This window comes from Palaemon carinicauda, chromosome 1, assembly GCF_036898095.1.
Source record: "Palaemon carinicauda isolate YSFRI2023 chromosome 1, ASM3689809v2, whole genome shotgun sequence".
Lineage (NCBI taxonomy): Eukaryota > Metazoa > Arthropoda > Malacostraca > Decapoda > Palaemonidae > Palaemon > Palaemon carinicauda.
Window position 1 is genome coordinate 65727752 of NC_090725.1, and position 15142 is coordinate 65742893.

At 44.7% G+C, this 15142-nt stretch overlaps 1 protein-coding gene across 1 annotated transcript in view; it reads right to left on the bottom strand.

Annotated features, from left to right (window-relative positions):
* The window catches only part of LOC137648611 (uncharacterized), a 234531-nt gene that overhangs the window by 37343 nt on the left and 182046 nt on the right, over positions 1-15142 (bottom strand). The window lies entirely within an intron of this gene.

Here is a 15142-nt window from a genome sequence, read left to right on the forward strand (position 1 = left end):
GGAGTCTGGATGAATAGGAACGTGAAAGTAGGCATCTTTCAAGTCCAACGAGACCATCCAGTCCTCCTGCCTGACCGCTGCTAGGACCGACTTCGTCGTCTCCATCGTGAACGTCTGCTTGGTGACATACGCATTGAGCGCGCTGACGTCCAGCACCGGTCTCCAACCTCCTGTCTTCTTGGCCACCAGAAAGAGACGGTTGTAGAAGCCCGGGGATTGATGGTCCCGGACTATAACCACTGCCTTCTTCTGCACAAGTAGCGATACCTCCTGGTGCAACGCTAGCCTCTTGTCCTCTTCTTTGTAGTTGGGAGAGAGGTTGATGGGAGATGTGGTCAGAGGGGGTTTGAGGCAGAATGGAATCCTGAAACCCTCCCTCAGCCAACTGACAGACTGTGCGTCTGCACCTCTCTTTTCCCAGGCTTGCCAGAAGCTCTTGAGTCTGGCTCCTACTGCTGTCTGGAGATGCGGAGAGTCAGTTTTTTCCTTTAGAGGCCTTGGAACCTTTCCTAGACTTGCTCCTGGAAGAGTCTGGACGGGAGCTTCCTCGGCTGGGGGCTCTACCACGAAAGGGAGGTATGAACCTCGTAGCAGGAGTATCAGCTACTGGGGTGCGATAAGTCCTAGGGACTGAGGTAGCAACCTTAGTCTTACGAGCCGATGAGGCTACAAGATCATGTGTGTCCTTTTGTATCAGGGCAGCAGACAATTCCTTAACCAGCTCTTCGGGGAAGAGGAACTTCGAGAGCGGAGCGAAAAGGAGTTGAGACCTTTGACAGGGTGTAATGCTGGAGGAAAGGAAGGAACAAAGCTGTTCCCTTTTCTTAAGAACCCCTGATACAAACAACGACGCAAGCTCGCCAGATCCATCTCTAATGGCCTTATCCATGCAGGACATCAGTAGCATGGCAGAATCCTTGTCCGCAGGGGAGGTCTTCTTGCTGAGGGCCCCCAGGCACCAGTCTAGGAAGTTGAACATCTCAAATGCTCTAAAAACACCCTTCAGAAGGTGATCAAGGTCTGAGAAGGTCCAGCAAACCTTAGAGCGCCTCATTGCAGTTCTACGAGGCGAGTCTACCAGACTTGAGAAGTCAGCCTGGGCAGAGGCAGGTACTCCCAAGCCTGGTTCCTCTCCTGTGGCATACCAAACGCCCGCTTTAGAAGTGAGCTTAGTCGGAGGAAACATGAACGAAGTCTTGCCAAGGTGCTGCTTAGTCTGCAACCACTCCCCTAAGATCCTAAACGCTCTCTTAGAGGACCTTGCTAGGACTAGCTTAGTAAAGGTAGACTTAGCTGGCTGCATGCCCAGCGAAAACTCAGATGGTGGAGAGCGGGGAATAGCAGAGACAAAGTGGTCTGGGTATACCTCCCTAAACAGAGCCAAGACCTTACGAAAGTCAATAGAAGGCGGGGAAGACTTGGATTCATCCACGTCTGATGAGGGATCCAGGTGTGCCGCCTCATCATCAGACGCCTCATCACCAGAGTGTAGCGAAGAGATCGGAAAGGTATGCTGAACAGCAGAGTCAGTACGAGCTGGAACATCAATATTAGTGGTTTCCTCTTCAAGACTCTGTTGAGGGAACACCTGAGGCTCAGACTGCAAAGGCTGAACAAAAGCAGAAGCAGAAGGTAGGCGCATGGGTGGAGGAGGCTGACTCCTGGCATGAGTGGCTGAACTCAAGGGTTGAGCTTGCTGAGAGGTTGGCGGAAGCGGAGTAGTAAGTTCCTGTTCCTGTGGTGTGAGCGGAGAGCGATGAGATAGAGGCTGCGCAGAACAAAGTAAATGTCTCGCCAGTTGAGGCTCCTGATGCGCAAGGCTAAGGTGTTGTGGTGCTTGCCTAGAGGAGGGTTGAGCTCGCTGCAGCGAGAGCTGAGGAGACTGACTCATGGTTGGGAGAGGTTGTTGTACCTCGACTGAGTGTTGCATCACTGGTGGAGCAGCAAGTGGAAGCGGAGGAAGAGGGGTATAAGCCTCCTGATCCCATTGCTGAGGTTGCCTTAAGGAAGGCGGAGGCTGAACACCACTGGGAACAGTAAACTCAGAACGTGGCTCAACATCGTACGCCTGGCAGGTGGTACTGCGGTCAGGCGGAGCGAGCGCAGGCGGAGCGAGCGCAGGCGGAGCGAGTGCAGGCGGAGGCGGAGGCGCAACCTTCTCAGCTCGACACTCACGCATCAAGACCGAAAGTTGTGACTGCATGGACTGCAGAAGAGACAACTTGGGGTCGGCAGACACTACGGTCTGCTGAGGCAAAGCCTGAACAGCAGAGATCTGTTGCGGCAGAACCTTACTCCTCTTGGGCGGAGTGCAGTCGACTGATGACTGTGGCGAGTCAGAGCTGAGCCAATGACTGCAGCCCGGTTGAGCGCTCGCGTACTGGACTCTGCGTTTGAGTGGTCTAGAGACCTGAGTCCAGCGTTTCTTCCCTGACAATTGATCAGCGGACGAGTAAAAGACGGGCTCAATCGTCTGCAGGTGGGAGTGACGGTCTCTGGAAGACACGCCCGCAACCACCGAGGATACTTCTGTGCGCCGATCAAGGCCTGCCGAACCCTTTTGCCCTTCGACATTGCTTCTCCCCTGGGCATGGGAGCTTGCAAGAGGTCCCGGACTGGGAGGACGACTGGCGCGCACAGAAGAATCCTCACGCACCACACTGACACTGACACTAGCACTTGGCACTGCACTGACACTAGCACTCGTCACAGCACTGGCACTAATACCACCCACTGCACTCTTGACCTTAAGCTCCTTGACTTCGGCCATAAGAGACTTATGATCGCTAACCACTGACTCTACTTTATCGCCTAAGGCCTGAATAGCACGCAACACAACAGACATATCAGGCTGAGGGCAAATAGTAGGATCGGGGGTAGCCACTACAGGGGTAGGAAAAGGTAGGGGATCATGAGGTGAGGAAAAAAGTGAAGAGTGAGAAGAACTCCTCCTAACTCTGCCTCTCTCTAACTTAGTTGAATATTTCAAAAGACGGACAAAATCAAGTTCCGAAAGTCCGGCGCATTCCTCACATCGATTTTCTAACTGACAGGGCCTGTCCCTACAGTCAGAACAAGCGGTGTGAGGATCTACCGAGGCCTTCGGAATACGCCTATTACAAGACCTACATCGTCTATGGGTGGGGGCTTGTGAAATGTCAGACATCTTGAATCCAAAGAGTTAGCCAAGTGGGGTTTCAAAATCAAGCAAAAGATCGTTAACCGTTAATCAGGACTATATAAAAGCTATCTAAGCTAATATAAGAAGGTTTCCAGTAAAGCGACAGCCGAAATCAAAGAGAAATACTTCACCAAAGTCGTGAAAATACTCCAAGAACATAAGCGTATCCCAGAACGTCTTGCCGGAAGCACGACAGAGGAAAAATTGAGGAGGTGTCAACAAGAAGTACTATAGTACCTGGCCACAGGTGGCGCTGGTAAGTACACCCCCTTCTAGTATTGTGATAGCTGGCGTATCCCTCCATAGAATTCTGTCGGGCAACGGAGTTGACAGCTACATGATTATCGGGTAAGTTTAATATTGAAAATTTCTCTTAAGGATATCGCATAATGAGGGGACGTATATCTTGCTACGACACATAGCAATCTTCACCCCGAATAGCGTTTTCGCCTCTCGGGGGGTTAGAGTGGCAAATTAGAGGGGGAGCCGTTATCAAGGTTACCCTTCCTCCCATACTACTATTGAGTACTGTATCTAGATGGCACCATATCCACGATGGCGATTATTCCTATTTTTGTAGCGAATTCGCACCCCCTCTGTCCTCTGTCCTTTAGCGATGACTTAGACATCGCATTCCTTGTGGCCGTCATCCTGCAATCTCACCGCTTGCCGGCGGGTTGCGGGGCAGGCCGGGCTTCTACTTAAGCAGCCGTTTAGCCACTCAGTCTTTCCCTTACGGACATAGGATCCGGGAAGGTTGTGCCGGCTATGGCAGCTGCCGGTGGGAGACCCCTCTGCCGCTGAAGGTTCTTCAGTCCTCCCATGGACTTCCATCCACAGTCCTGCAAGTCTTTGTGGCTGGATGGAAGCCTGAATGATGCATTCTCCCCTTCCATTTGAACCTTCCTTCTGGAGGAAGGCAGTAAGTTTATATACTTACATCCTTATTTAGTGTAATCATATATTGTAATAAGGCAGTCCTTCACTCCAAGCTTTCTCTCTCTCTATCAGCTAGTGCTGCCAGGTATGCTGCCGGCCGGGCCCGCGCCGTCAGGTACTTATTCAGTCGGCGGCATGCCGACTGTACCGGTGCTGCCAGGTACAAACCTGCCAGCCATATGCCGGCCAGACTGTGCCGCCAGGGACTAGATCTGCCGGCACTATGTGCCGGCTGAATTACAGTATATGATTATACAGTAGCCAGTATATTTGCAGTAAAGTATATACTGCAGATAGAAAACTATTGTATATATTATACAGTAGTTATTTTCCAACATATCTTGTGTATCCTTGCCCAGTCTTTTGCTGAGACCAATCCTATATTGAAAGAATAGAATTCCTTCAATACTCTGATTAGAAATCAGTCTACAATTTACCCTACAATATTAAATATTTAGAAAGGTCAGTGGTAGTACACTTCTATCCCTAAAGGTTAGAACCCGTATCTTTGAGCTTCCCTGATCAGGAAGCTCTATAGTTTTAATATTGGAAGGGAAGGTCACAGCAATTGGCTGGGTGGGATACACAAGCATGTATCTTTTCTAATTTCTAGTCCAGTCGGCGACATGCCGGCCGGACCGTGCCACCAGGCGCTAGCCATGTCAGCAACACACGGGCTGAACTACAGTATATGATTATACAGTAGCTAGTATATTTGCAATATAGTATATACTGCAAACAGAAAACTATAGTATTATTATACAGTAGTTAATTTCTAACATATCTTGTGTACCCTTGTACAGGCTTTTGCTGAGACCAAACCTACAGTATATTGAAAGAATAGAATTACTTAATACTCTGATTGGAAATCAGTTAATATTTACCCCACAATATTAAATAATTAGAAGGGTCAGTGGCAGTGTACACTTCTTCTATCCCTAGGGGTTAGAACCCTTCTCTTTCGAGTTGCCCTGATAGAGGAAACTCTTTATCTTTAATATTGGGGGGAAGGTTACAGCAATTGGCTGGGAGGGATACACAAGTATGTGTCTTTCCCTATTTCTTTCTAGCTTACTATCCTAAGCTATAATGATTAAAATATGAATAATTGCATATCTGTTTATCATGTGAGATAAACAATCGTATACTCATTTTGTTTTCCTTTCTTTACAGGAGGAACCCAAGATGACATGCGATGCGATCCTCTGCAATCTTAGGAGTAAGTACTTCTACGGTCATACACAATGCAGGTCTCATGCCCCCTGCACCATTATTACCGAATCCCTGCAATATTGGGACCCCCAAGTCTGCAATATCTGCCGGACCTTAGTGACCGAAGGTTTAGATGACCCCAAGTCAACGGAGTCTAGGGATGCGGCACGTAAAAAGCTACGCAAATGGGTAAGAGGGTTCCAGGGAACCTCTCCGGGACCATAACTACCTAACGATAGGATACGAAGTTTACTGTTCCCGAAAGCGGGTAGTGAAATGGTTGTGCCCCAAGCACGACTCACACCTCCCTGCATCCAGATTACCATTGAGACGGATGGCAAGGAAGCACCTCTGGGGGAAGATGACGATGTCGTGTCGGAATTTCCTCCGTCTGTGCCGGACCCGGAGCCGTTACCCTCGACGTCTTCACCTTCTACCCCTCCATTGGACAACACGAGCCAGGTGCTGGCCCATCTTACGGATTCAATGGAGAACATTCGCAAATGAGGCAAAGCAAGGGAAGCGAAATTCAAGAGAGAGCTCAGTGAAGCTCCCCTTATCGCTTCCTGAAGGTCATTCAAGCGACCCAGAGACCAAAACCTCCCGACCTGCTCCAAAACCAATCCCTGGAGGTATGCGGAACTTATGCCGATTTTGAACGGCAAACTACATCTCAGAGGAGATGGGAGCTGTCCCCTTAGACGACACCCAGTTTTGGCCAAGCTTTAACGCTTTCACTAATTGCTTCATTCGACTGAAGCATGAACCAATATCAAAAGAGGAGACAGAATCGGAGGAAGTCATGGTTTCCGACCACGATAAGGTACAGGCTCTCTTATCAAGTAGCCTGAGAAAGGCGGATTATTCGGTATCGAAAGTATCCGCCTTGAGCAAGAAACACTCTACCTTTCTTGCTCCTGCTTCAATAGCATTCCCCTTTACGTGGAAGGCATTTAAATCTGTTGCCAAGGCAGTGAAGGCAGGCAGACCATGCCCTGCACTTGAGGAGTGCAGGCCTCTGTCACTAGCCTTACCCATGCAGGAGAAGGAATGGAAGCAAGACCACCTAACCTTCTCAGTAGGGAAACGGGACCCGGACATCGCTGGACGACAGTTTAGTGAGAATCTCCCTAAACTTTCGGAGTTTCTCTTATACAAGGAACAAGAGACGAAGGAGAGACTTGCGGCCTCTTTATCCCTACAAAACTGCATACAGATGTGTGCAGGCCAACGAAGTATCCCAGACATGCTAATGGTCTTGGCCAAAGTGCATATGGCCACCTTAGTAAAAGACCTATATGCTTTTATGAAGGCTAGGAGAGCCCGTAGAGAGTTCGTGTTCGCTGCCGCAACAGTGAAACATGAACCCAGGAAGCTGATATCTTCCAACATCTGGGGTAAAGACCTCTTTCCAAACGAAGTAGTCAAAGAAGTAGTCAAGAAAGCCATCACGGAGAATAGGAACCTTCTCCAGAAGTGGGGCATCTCTTCAAAGAGGAAGTCTTCCCCGGATGTGGGTCCCCAACCTAAAAGGAAGACGAAAAAGCTTATACTTTTCCCTCGGCCTGCTCAACAACATCCCACAGTTTCTATGACCCCGGTGCCCCAGGTAGGCGGTCGAGGAGGTAAACCCTCCGATCAATTGAAGCAAGGAGACGCTTCCGGTAGGAGGGAGGCTCCAACAATTTCAGGATCGTTGGACCTTCGATCCTTGGGCCCAAGGCCTAATCAAGATTGGACTAGGACGGAAACTAGACATGTCTCCACCATTATTTCCTCAACTCTTCCAACACTTCAATCCCGTATTAGAAGAGTATACCCTATAGCTCTTGAGCGTACAGGTTATAAGGAAAGCAAAGTCCATCAAATTCCAGGGAAGGCTGTTTTGTGTTCCCAAGACAGACTCAAGAAAACTCAGTGTCATTCTGGACTTGTTGCCACTCAACAAGTTCATAAGAAACAGCAAGTTCAGGATCTTAATCCTTCTACACATAAGGACCCTATTGAAAAAAGGGGCGTTCACAGTCTCGATAGACCTGACAAATGCCTATTGGCATCTTCTAGTCAGTCGCCCCCTCTCCTCCTACCTAGGATTCAAGTTTCAGAAGATAAAGTATGTTCTAAGAGCCATACTCTTCGGACTAGACTAGTCCCAAGTATCTTCCAGAAATTGGCAGACACAGTCGTGCAACAACCACGCCTAGAAACTGTTCAGGTAACAAAGTACCTGGACGACTGGCTGGTGCGGGCAGCACCCGAAGCGGCTGGTCTGCAAGCATCCAAGGAAGTAACCCAGTTCCTGGAACTTCTGGGATGCAAAAGCAACCTCAAGAAGTCTCGACTCTCCAGCTCAAAGGTTTCAATGACTGAAAGTCCATTGGAACCCGAGGTCACATTGTCTCTCCTTTCTCTTAGGGAAGAAGGAGATCGCAGGGTCGGTCAAGAGACTACTGTAATCCAACTGGATTTCCAGACGCTAACAGGAAAGAGTACTGAACTCTATCCAGTTCGCAGCAGTGACAGACCCAGTGCTAAGAGCATAGCTGAAAGATGCGTCAGGAGTCTGGAGAAGATACGCATCAGGCGCTCGAAGAGATCTAAAATGACCAATATCGGCCTTACTTTGATCAATTCTCAACCCATGGTCGAAGGCAAAGAGCCTAATAAGGACTGTGCCTTTGCAACCACCTCTACCATTGATGATCATCCACATGGATGCCTCGATGGAAGAATGGGGATTTCACTCCCATCAAAAGAAAGTCCAAGGGACTTGGTCATCTCTGTTCAAGGCCCTTCTCATCAACAATTTGGAAGCCATGGCAGGCCTTTTGACGTTGGGAAAACTCTCCCCACGCAGATCAGCCCTCATCAGGCTGATCTTTGACAGCGAAGTGATAGTGAGACGTCTGAGCCGACAAGGCTCGAGATCGTCCCAGATAAGCTACGCGATATTAGCCATCCCTTGCCTAAAGAAACGGCACCTATCAGCAGTTCACTTACAAATGATCCGCAATGTGACAGAGGAGGCTCTACTCAGGCTCAAGCCGATAGAGTTAGAATGGTCCCTAAACGCAGACTCATTCTCTTCCATCTTGGAACAAGTCCCGGAACTGCAGAACGATCTCTTCGTGACGAGCGCCATCAAGAAACTACCTCGATATGTAGCCCCATACGAGGACCCTCTAGAGGAGAAAACGGACGCCATGTCCCTAGTTTGGAACGGATGGACCTGGAATTTCCTGTTCATTCCATCCAATCTCCTGCTGAAGGTCTTCAACAGGCTGAGATCCTTCCAAGGAGCAGCAGCTCTAGTGGCTCCCAAATATCCCAAAAGCTACTGGTCCCCTCTAGTGAGGGAACTGAAGCTGAGGCTGGCCCTTGTACCGAACCCAGCACTGTCTCAACGGGTTTAGAAGTTAACTGTCTTCGGTTCATCACAGAGAACCCAAAACCTTCATTTCATGATTTTCTCGCCCTAGCGGTTAAGGATAGATTTGGGATCTCAAAAGGCAGTATAGACTTGTTAGAAGAATACAAGTCTAAGTGAACTAGAAGACAATATGAATTGTCTTGGAAAAAGTGGGTTGCTTTTGTTAAAGCAAAAGGACCAAAAGAAATTTCAATAGACTTCTGTCTGTCCTTCTTTATCCACCTTCATAATCAAGGTCTGGCTGCTAACACGATAACTACGTGTAAGTCAGCCTTGACTAGACCTCTTCTATATGCCTTTCAAGTGGATCTGACAAACAAAATCTTTAACAAGATCCCGAAAGCATGCGCTAGACTTAGGCCTGCAGGTCCTCCGAAGCCCATTTCATGGTCTTTGGACAAGGTCCTACATTATGCTTCATCTGTGAACAATGAAGATTGTTCTCTCAAGGATCTAACCCAAAAGGTTATTTTCCTGTTCGCTATAGCCTCAGGGGCTAGAGTTAGTGAAATAGTAGCCCTATCAAGAAATGAGGGACACATTCAGTTCACAGAAGAGGGAGAACTGAATCTCTTTCCTGATCCAGCTTTTCTCGCCAAGAACGAGCTACCCACTAAAAGATGGGGTCCCTGGAGAATCTGCCCTCTGAAGGAAGATGTCTCTCTATGTCCAGTGGAATGTCTAAAGGTCTATCTTCGTAGAACTTCAGACTTCAGGGGAGGACAGCTCTTTAAAGGAGAAACATCAGGATCAAACTTATCCCTAAAACAACTGAGAGCGAAGCTCACCTACTTCATTCGCAGAGTGGATCCTGACAGTACACCCGCAGGTCATGATCCGAGGAAAATTGCTTCATCACTGAACTTTTTTCAGTATATTGACTTTGAGCGTCTGCACTCATATACTAGATGGAAATCATCCAGAGTGTTCTACAAACACTACGCTAAGCAAGTCCATGAACTGAAACATTATGTGGTGGCGGCAGGTAGTGTATTAAAACCTGTCGTCTAGTGCTATGATGGACAGTTAATTGATTGGGACTATCAATTAGGGTGAAAAGGTGTTCACACTCCCAGTGTGATACCTTTTAAGTGAGTGTCACCATGGTGACACTAAGACTGTGCAAAATCTCAGGTGTGGAATTATACAGATAACACTTGTGCCGTGTGTACATAGTACACAGTGTTGATAGTATACAACATTTACAGAATTTATATTGAGAAAATTTATCAAAATTTTCAGTTTTAGAGTGGCACTCATCATTTCTTTCTCTTTCAGGGAGGGAAAAATATTTTCTGTAAGCGTTGCACGTATAATTCCTTTAACACGTTACATTCGTTTCACTTGTTTTTCCATTTAGTCATTTATTCGAAATAAATGTCTATTAGAATGTAATTGCGTCCTATTTTGCCCTGCAATTTGCACACTAAATATGCCAGAGTTCTCTTACTTATTTAGTTAAGTAAACCTCATATCATTGTATGCTTACAAACAATGGATATAGTTGACACTTATATTGTTCCGACAATATATACAAATCGTGAGACGTTTGTATATCTGGTGGATACTTATGTTTGTTCATACAATATATGCTAACCTTGAGGCCCCTTTTCTACTGTCTAGTATGACTCTTCCCTGCAGGAGGCAGGAAGCACTAACATTGTTTATGATTAGTGGTAATGACGGATAACAGTAACGTCATTTGTCTCAATGGTCCAGATGACCATAGAAAAATTGTCCCAAGGTTAAGGCACCTATGAAAATCCACAGATACAGTACTTTCTAGTAATTCTCTGGTAAACTTCCATCAGGACGACATGGCTTGAGCCCAAAAAACGGATTTTGAGCGAAGCGAAAAATGGTATTTTTATTATAAAATAAATTTTTAAATATACTTACCTGGTAGTTACATATATACATAGCTTAAATCTCGCGTTTTGACGCGGCACGACAGAAAATTCAAATACGTGGCGATCGCCGCCATGACAGTAGGTGGTCATACATGAGCGCCTACTCTCGTAGGTTATCAGAACCATTCCCAACATTCTTCAGAAATTCCATGTCTCTGTTTTCAGAGGGGAGGAGGGAGGGCCCTTTTATATATGTAACTACCAGGTAAGTATATCTAAAAATTTATTTTATAATAAAAATACCATTTTTAAATATGTAACTTCCCTGGTAGTTACATATATATAGCTGATTCACACCATTGGTTGTGGGTCGAAAACCTCATCCCATTGGGAATTCGTATAATTATTAATAACTACAAATAGTAGTACTAACAATCTGGTTCTAACCTGAAAAGGAAGCTGGCTTCACAATGATACTGCCTCATTTCGCCTGCATTCCTTAAGAGACTCAGCGATCCACTCAGGGGGCTGAAAAGTTTCTTGGGGCTGCCACATGGTCCTCGACTTTAGAGTGGCTAGACCACCACCCTTGCAAACCTGACATAGCCAAGGGTACTGATTCTGACCACCTACTCCAAAAAAAATTTTTTTTTTTTTTTTTTAAACTAGCTTGAGTTGCATCCTTCTCGTACATCTCATAACCTTACTCTTACCCACATTAACTCTCAACTTCCTTCTCTCACACACCCTTCCAAATTCTGTCACTAATCGGCCAAGCTTCTCTTCTGTGTCTGCAACCAGTACAGTATCATCAGCAAACAATAACTGATTTACCTCCCATTCATGGTCATTCTCGTCTACCAGTTTTAAACCTCGTCCAAGCATTTGAGCATTCACCTCTCTCACCACTCCATCAACATACAAGTTAAACATCCACGGCGACATCACACATCCCTGTCTCAGCCCCACTCTCACCAGAAACCAATTGCTCACTTCATTTCCTATCCTAACACATGCCTTACTACCTTTGTAGAAACTTTTTACCTCTTGCAACAGCCTTCCACCAATTTCATATAACCTCATCACATTCCACATTGCTTCCCTATCAACTCTATCATACGCTTTCTCCAGATTAAAAAATGCAACATACACCTCCTTACCTTTTGCTAAATATTTCTCGCATATCTGCCTAACTGTAAAAATCTGATTCATACAACCCCTACCTCTTCTAAACCACCCTGTACTTCTAAGATTGCATTCTCTGTTTTATCCTTAATCCTATTAATCAGTACTCTACCGTACACTTTTCCCACCACACTCAACAAACTAATACCCCTTGAATTACAACACACATACACATCTCCCTTACCCTTATATAGTGGTACAATACACGCACAAACCCAATCTACAGGTACCATTGACAACACAAAACACATATTAAACAATCTCACCAACCATTCAAGTACAGTCACACACCCTTCCTTCAACATCTCAGCTCTCACACCATCCATACCAGATGCTTTTCCTACTCTCGTTTCATCTAGTGCTCTCCTCACTTCCTCTCTTGTAATCTTTCTCTCATTCTCATCTCCCATCACTGGCACCTCAACACCTGCAACAGCAATTATATCTGCCTCCCTATTATCCTCAACAATCAGTAAACTTTTAAAATATTCCACCCACCTTTTCCTTGCCTCCTCTCCTTTTAACAACCTTCCATTTCCATCTTTCACTGTCTCTTCAATTCTTGAACCAGCCTTCCTTACTCTCTTCACTTCTTTCCAAAACATCTTATTCTCTTCATATGACTGACCCAAACCCTGACCCCACCTCAGGTCAGCTGCCCTCTTTGCCTCACTTACCTTGCGATTTACTTCCACATTTTTCTCTCTATATCTTTCATACTTCTCTACACTATTATTCTGCAGCCATTCTTCAAAAGCTCTCTTTTTCTCTTCCACTTTTACCTTCACTCCATTTCACCATTCACTGACCTTCCTCATGCTGCCTCCAACAAACTTCTTGCCACACACATCACTTGCAATCCCAACAAAATTTTCTTTTACTAACTTCCACTCCTCCTCTAAACTACCAGTTTCTCTCACTTACACTTCGTCATATGCCATTTTCAACCTTTCTTGATATTTACTTTTTAACCCCGGTTTTATTAGCTCTTCAACCCTTACTAGCTCCCTTTTACATCCACCTACTCTATTCCCCCACTCTTTTGTTACAAGTAATTTTCCTTCCACCAAAAAATTATCAGACATACCGTTAGCCATACCCCTAAACACGTGTACGTCTTTCAATCTTCCAAACATTCATTTAGTTATCAACACATAATCCATTAACGCCCTTTCTACCACTCTTCCATTTGCCACTCTTACCCATGTATATTTGTTTTTATCTTTCTTTTTGAAAAAGAGCTAGAACTTATCACCATCTCTTGCTCAACACACATATCTACCAGTCTCTCACCACTCTCATTTTCACCTGGTATGCCATACTTACCAATGACACCTTCAACCTCTCCAGCGCCCACTCTAGCATTTAAGTCACCCATGACAACTATATAATTCCTTCTACCCAGTCCTACACACCTAGTTAATTCATTCCAGAACTCATTCCGTTCTTCTTCACTTTTCTCACAACCTGGCCCATATGCACTGACAAAAGCCCAACATTCCCTACCCAACCTAACCCTTACCCACATTAACCTAGATGATATCTCCTTCCATTCCACTACTTTACCTGTCATCCATTCACTCAGCAATAAAGCCACACCTTCTCTTGCTCTTCCCCTTTCAATCCCAGACACTCTACCAGACATTTCACCAAACATCGCTTCACCTTTCCCTTTTATCTTTGTCTCACACAAAGTCAATATATCCATCCTTCTATTCCTAAACATACTTCCAATCTCACATCTTTTACTCTCTATCGTACTACATCCACGCACATTCAAACACCCCAAAACTAGAGTGCAGGGAGCAGTCACTCTCCCCCCAGCTCCACCTCTTTGATGTCTCACAGGATTATAATACAGGAGAGGGGGTTCTCAGCCCCCTCGTCCCGTCCCTTTTAGTCACCTCTTACAACACGCAGGGATACGTTGGCGCTATTCTAATTGTTTTTATGCCCCTGCAGCCACATATAAATTGAGTGTGCCTGGTTGCTTGCAACCAAAAAATATTGCAATAAATTTGTCTCTATTATCATTGTTGTTACAGATTGGAAAAGCTTACTAAATAAGCTTGCTTGCTTACTTGCAACATGTGTAATGTGCAAAAAAGCATGAGAATGAAAATAATTATTATTATGTGGAGAGAAAGGCCTAAAAGCCACCACATTAACATTAACTTTGTTATAAGGAAACAAGAGAATATAGTGAATTACATGGTTCTAATGAAAAAATTCAACTTCTTAAGGGTTTCTAGTATTTGCAAAGAATATTTTCAACCAAAATCCCCTAATGAATTGCATTAAAAATATAAAAAATATGTACTTATAGTATATGGTGTGGAATGATGAAGTAAACATTGCTTTTGATATTCCATACAAAATGAAAGTGCAAGTTTAGAACCACACAAATTTTACAATAAATTTGTTTTCATTTCATTATTATTGTTGTTACAGATGGAAATGTTGCAAAACCACCAGAATAAATGCATTTATTGATGTTTGGGGAGAGAGCAACCTACAAGATACTACAGTAACAGTAACTTTGTTATATGGCAACAAGAGATTATTGAACTTGTATTCAGCTGTGCAGTGCAGAACACTGAGTAAAAGTCAGGTAAACGTAATCCTCACTACAGTAATATCAACGATTACGTTTAAGTTGACCCCCAAACTAACTACATATTCATCACAGACGTCATCCTTTTTTTACCTTTTCTTTCCTTCCTTTTCACTGCACTTGCCAACAACACTCCATCATCATTAGTGTTACTGTAGGCTATAAAATCAGTGTCATTATCCCTGTTATTAATAGAAAATTCAGATAATTCAGCATTCTTCTCCAACTTTCTTTGGCAATGTGACATTTCTGCAATTTTACAATAATTCAATCTCGCTTTTAATGAAGATACGACTGGAGTTGATGCACAAGGGGTATCAACACATTCATTATCACTGGAATGCATGGTTAAAACCAACTTAACTATAAGCTAAAAAGCACAATAAAAACAGAGCACAACACAAATGCCTAAAAAGAAGTTTTTAAAAATTTACATTGGGAAAAGGTAGGAATTAACATTAACGGAAAATACCTCAACAACTTAAGATTTGCAGATAACAGTTCTATATAGTGAATCATGGAAGGAAAGTTGATAGAAGATCTGAATAAAGGAAGCACAAATGTAAGACTGAAAATAAACATTAGTTAATGTTCAATGAAACTGCAGAAATAACAAATAAGGTTTATGGGCAAACCTCTAGAAATTGTTTATGACAGACAGACAGTCAGTGTTTTCCCAGAACATGAGACCGAAATTAAAAGAAAGATAAACATGGGATGGAGAGCTTTTG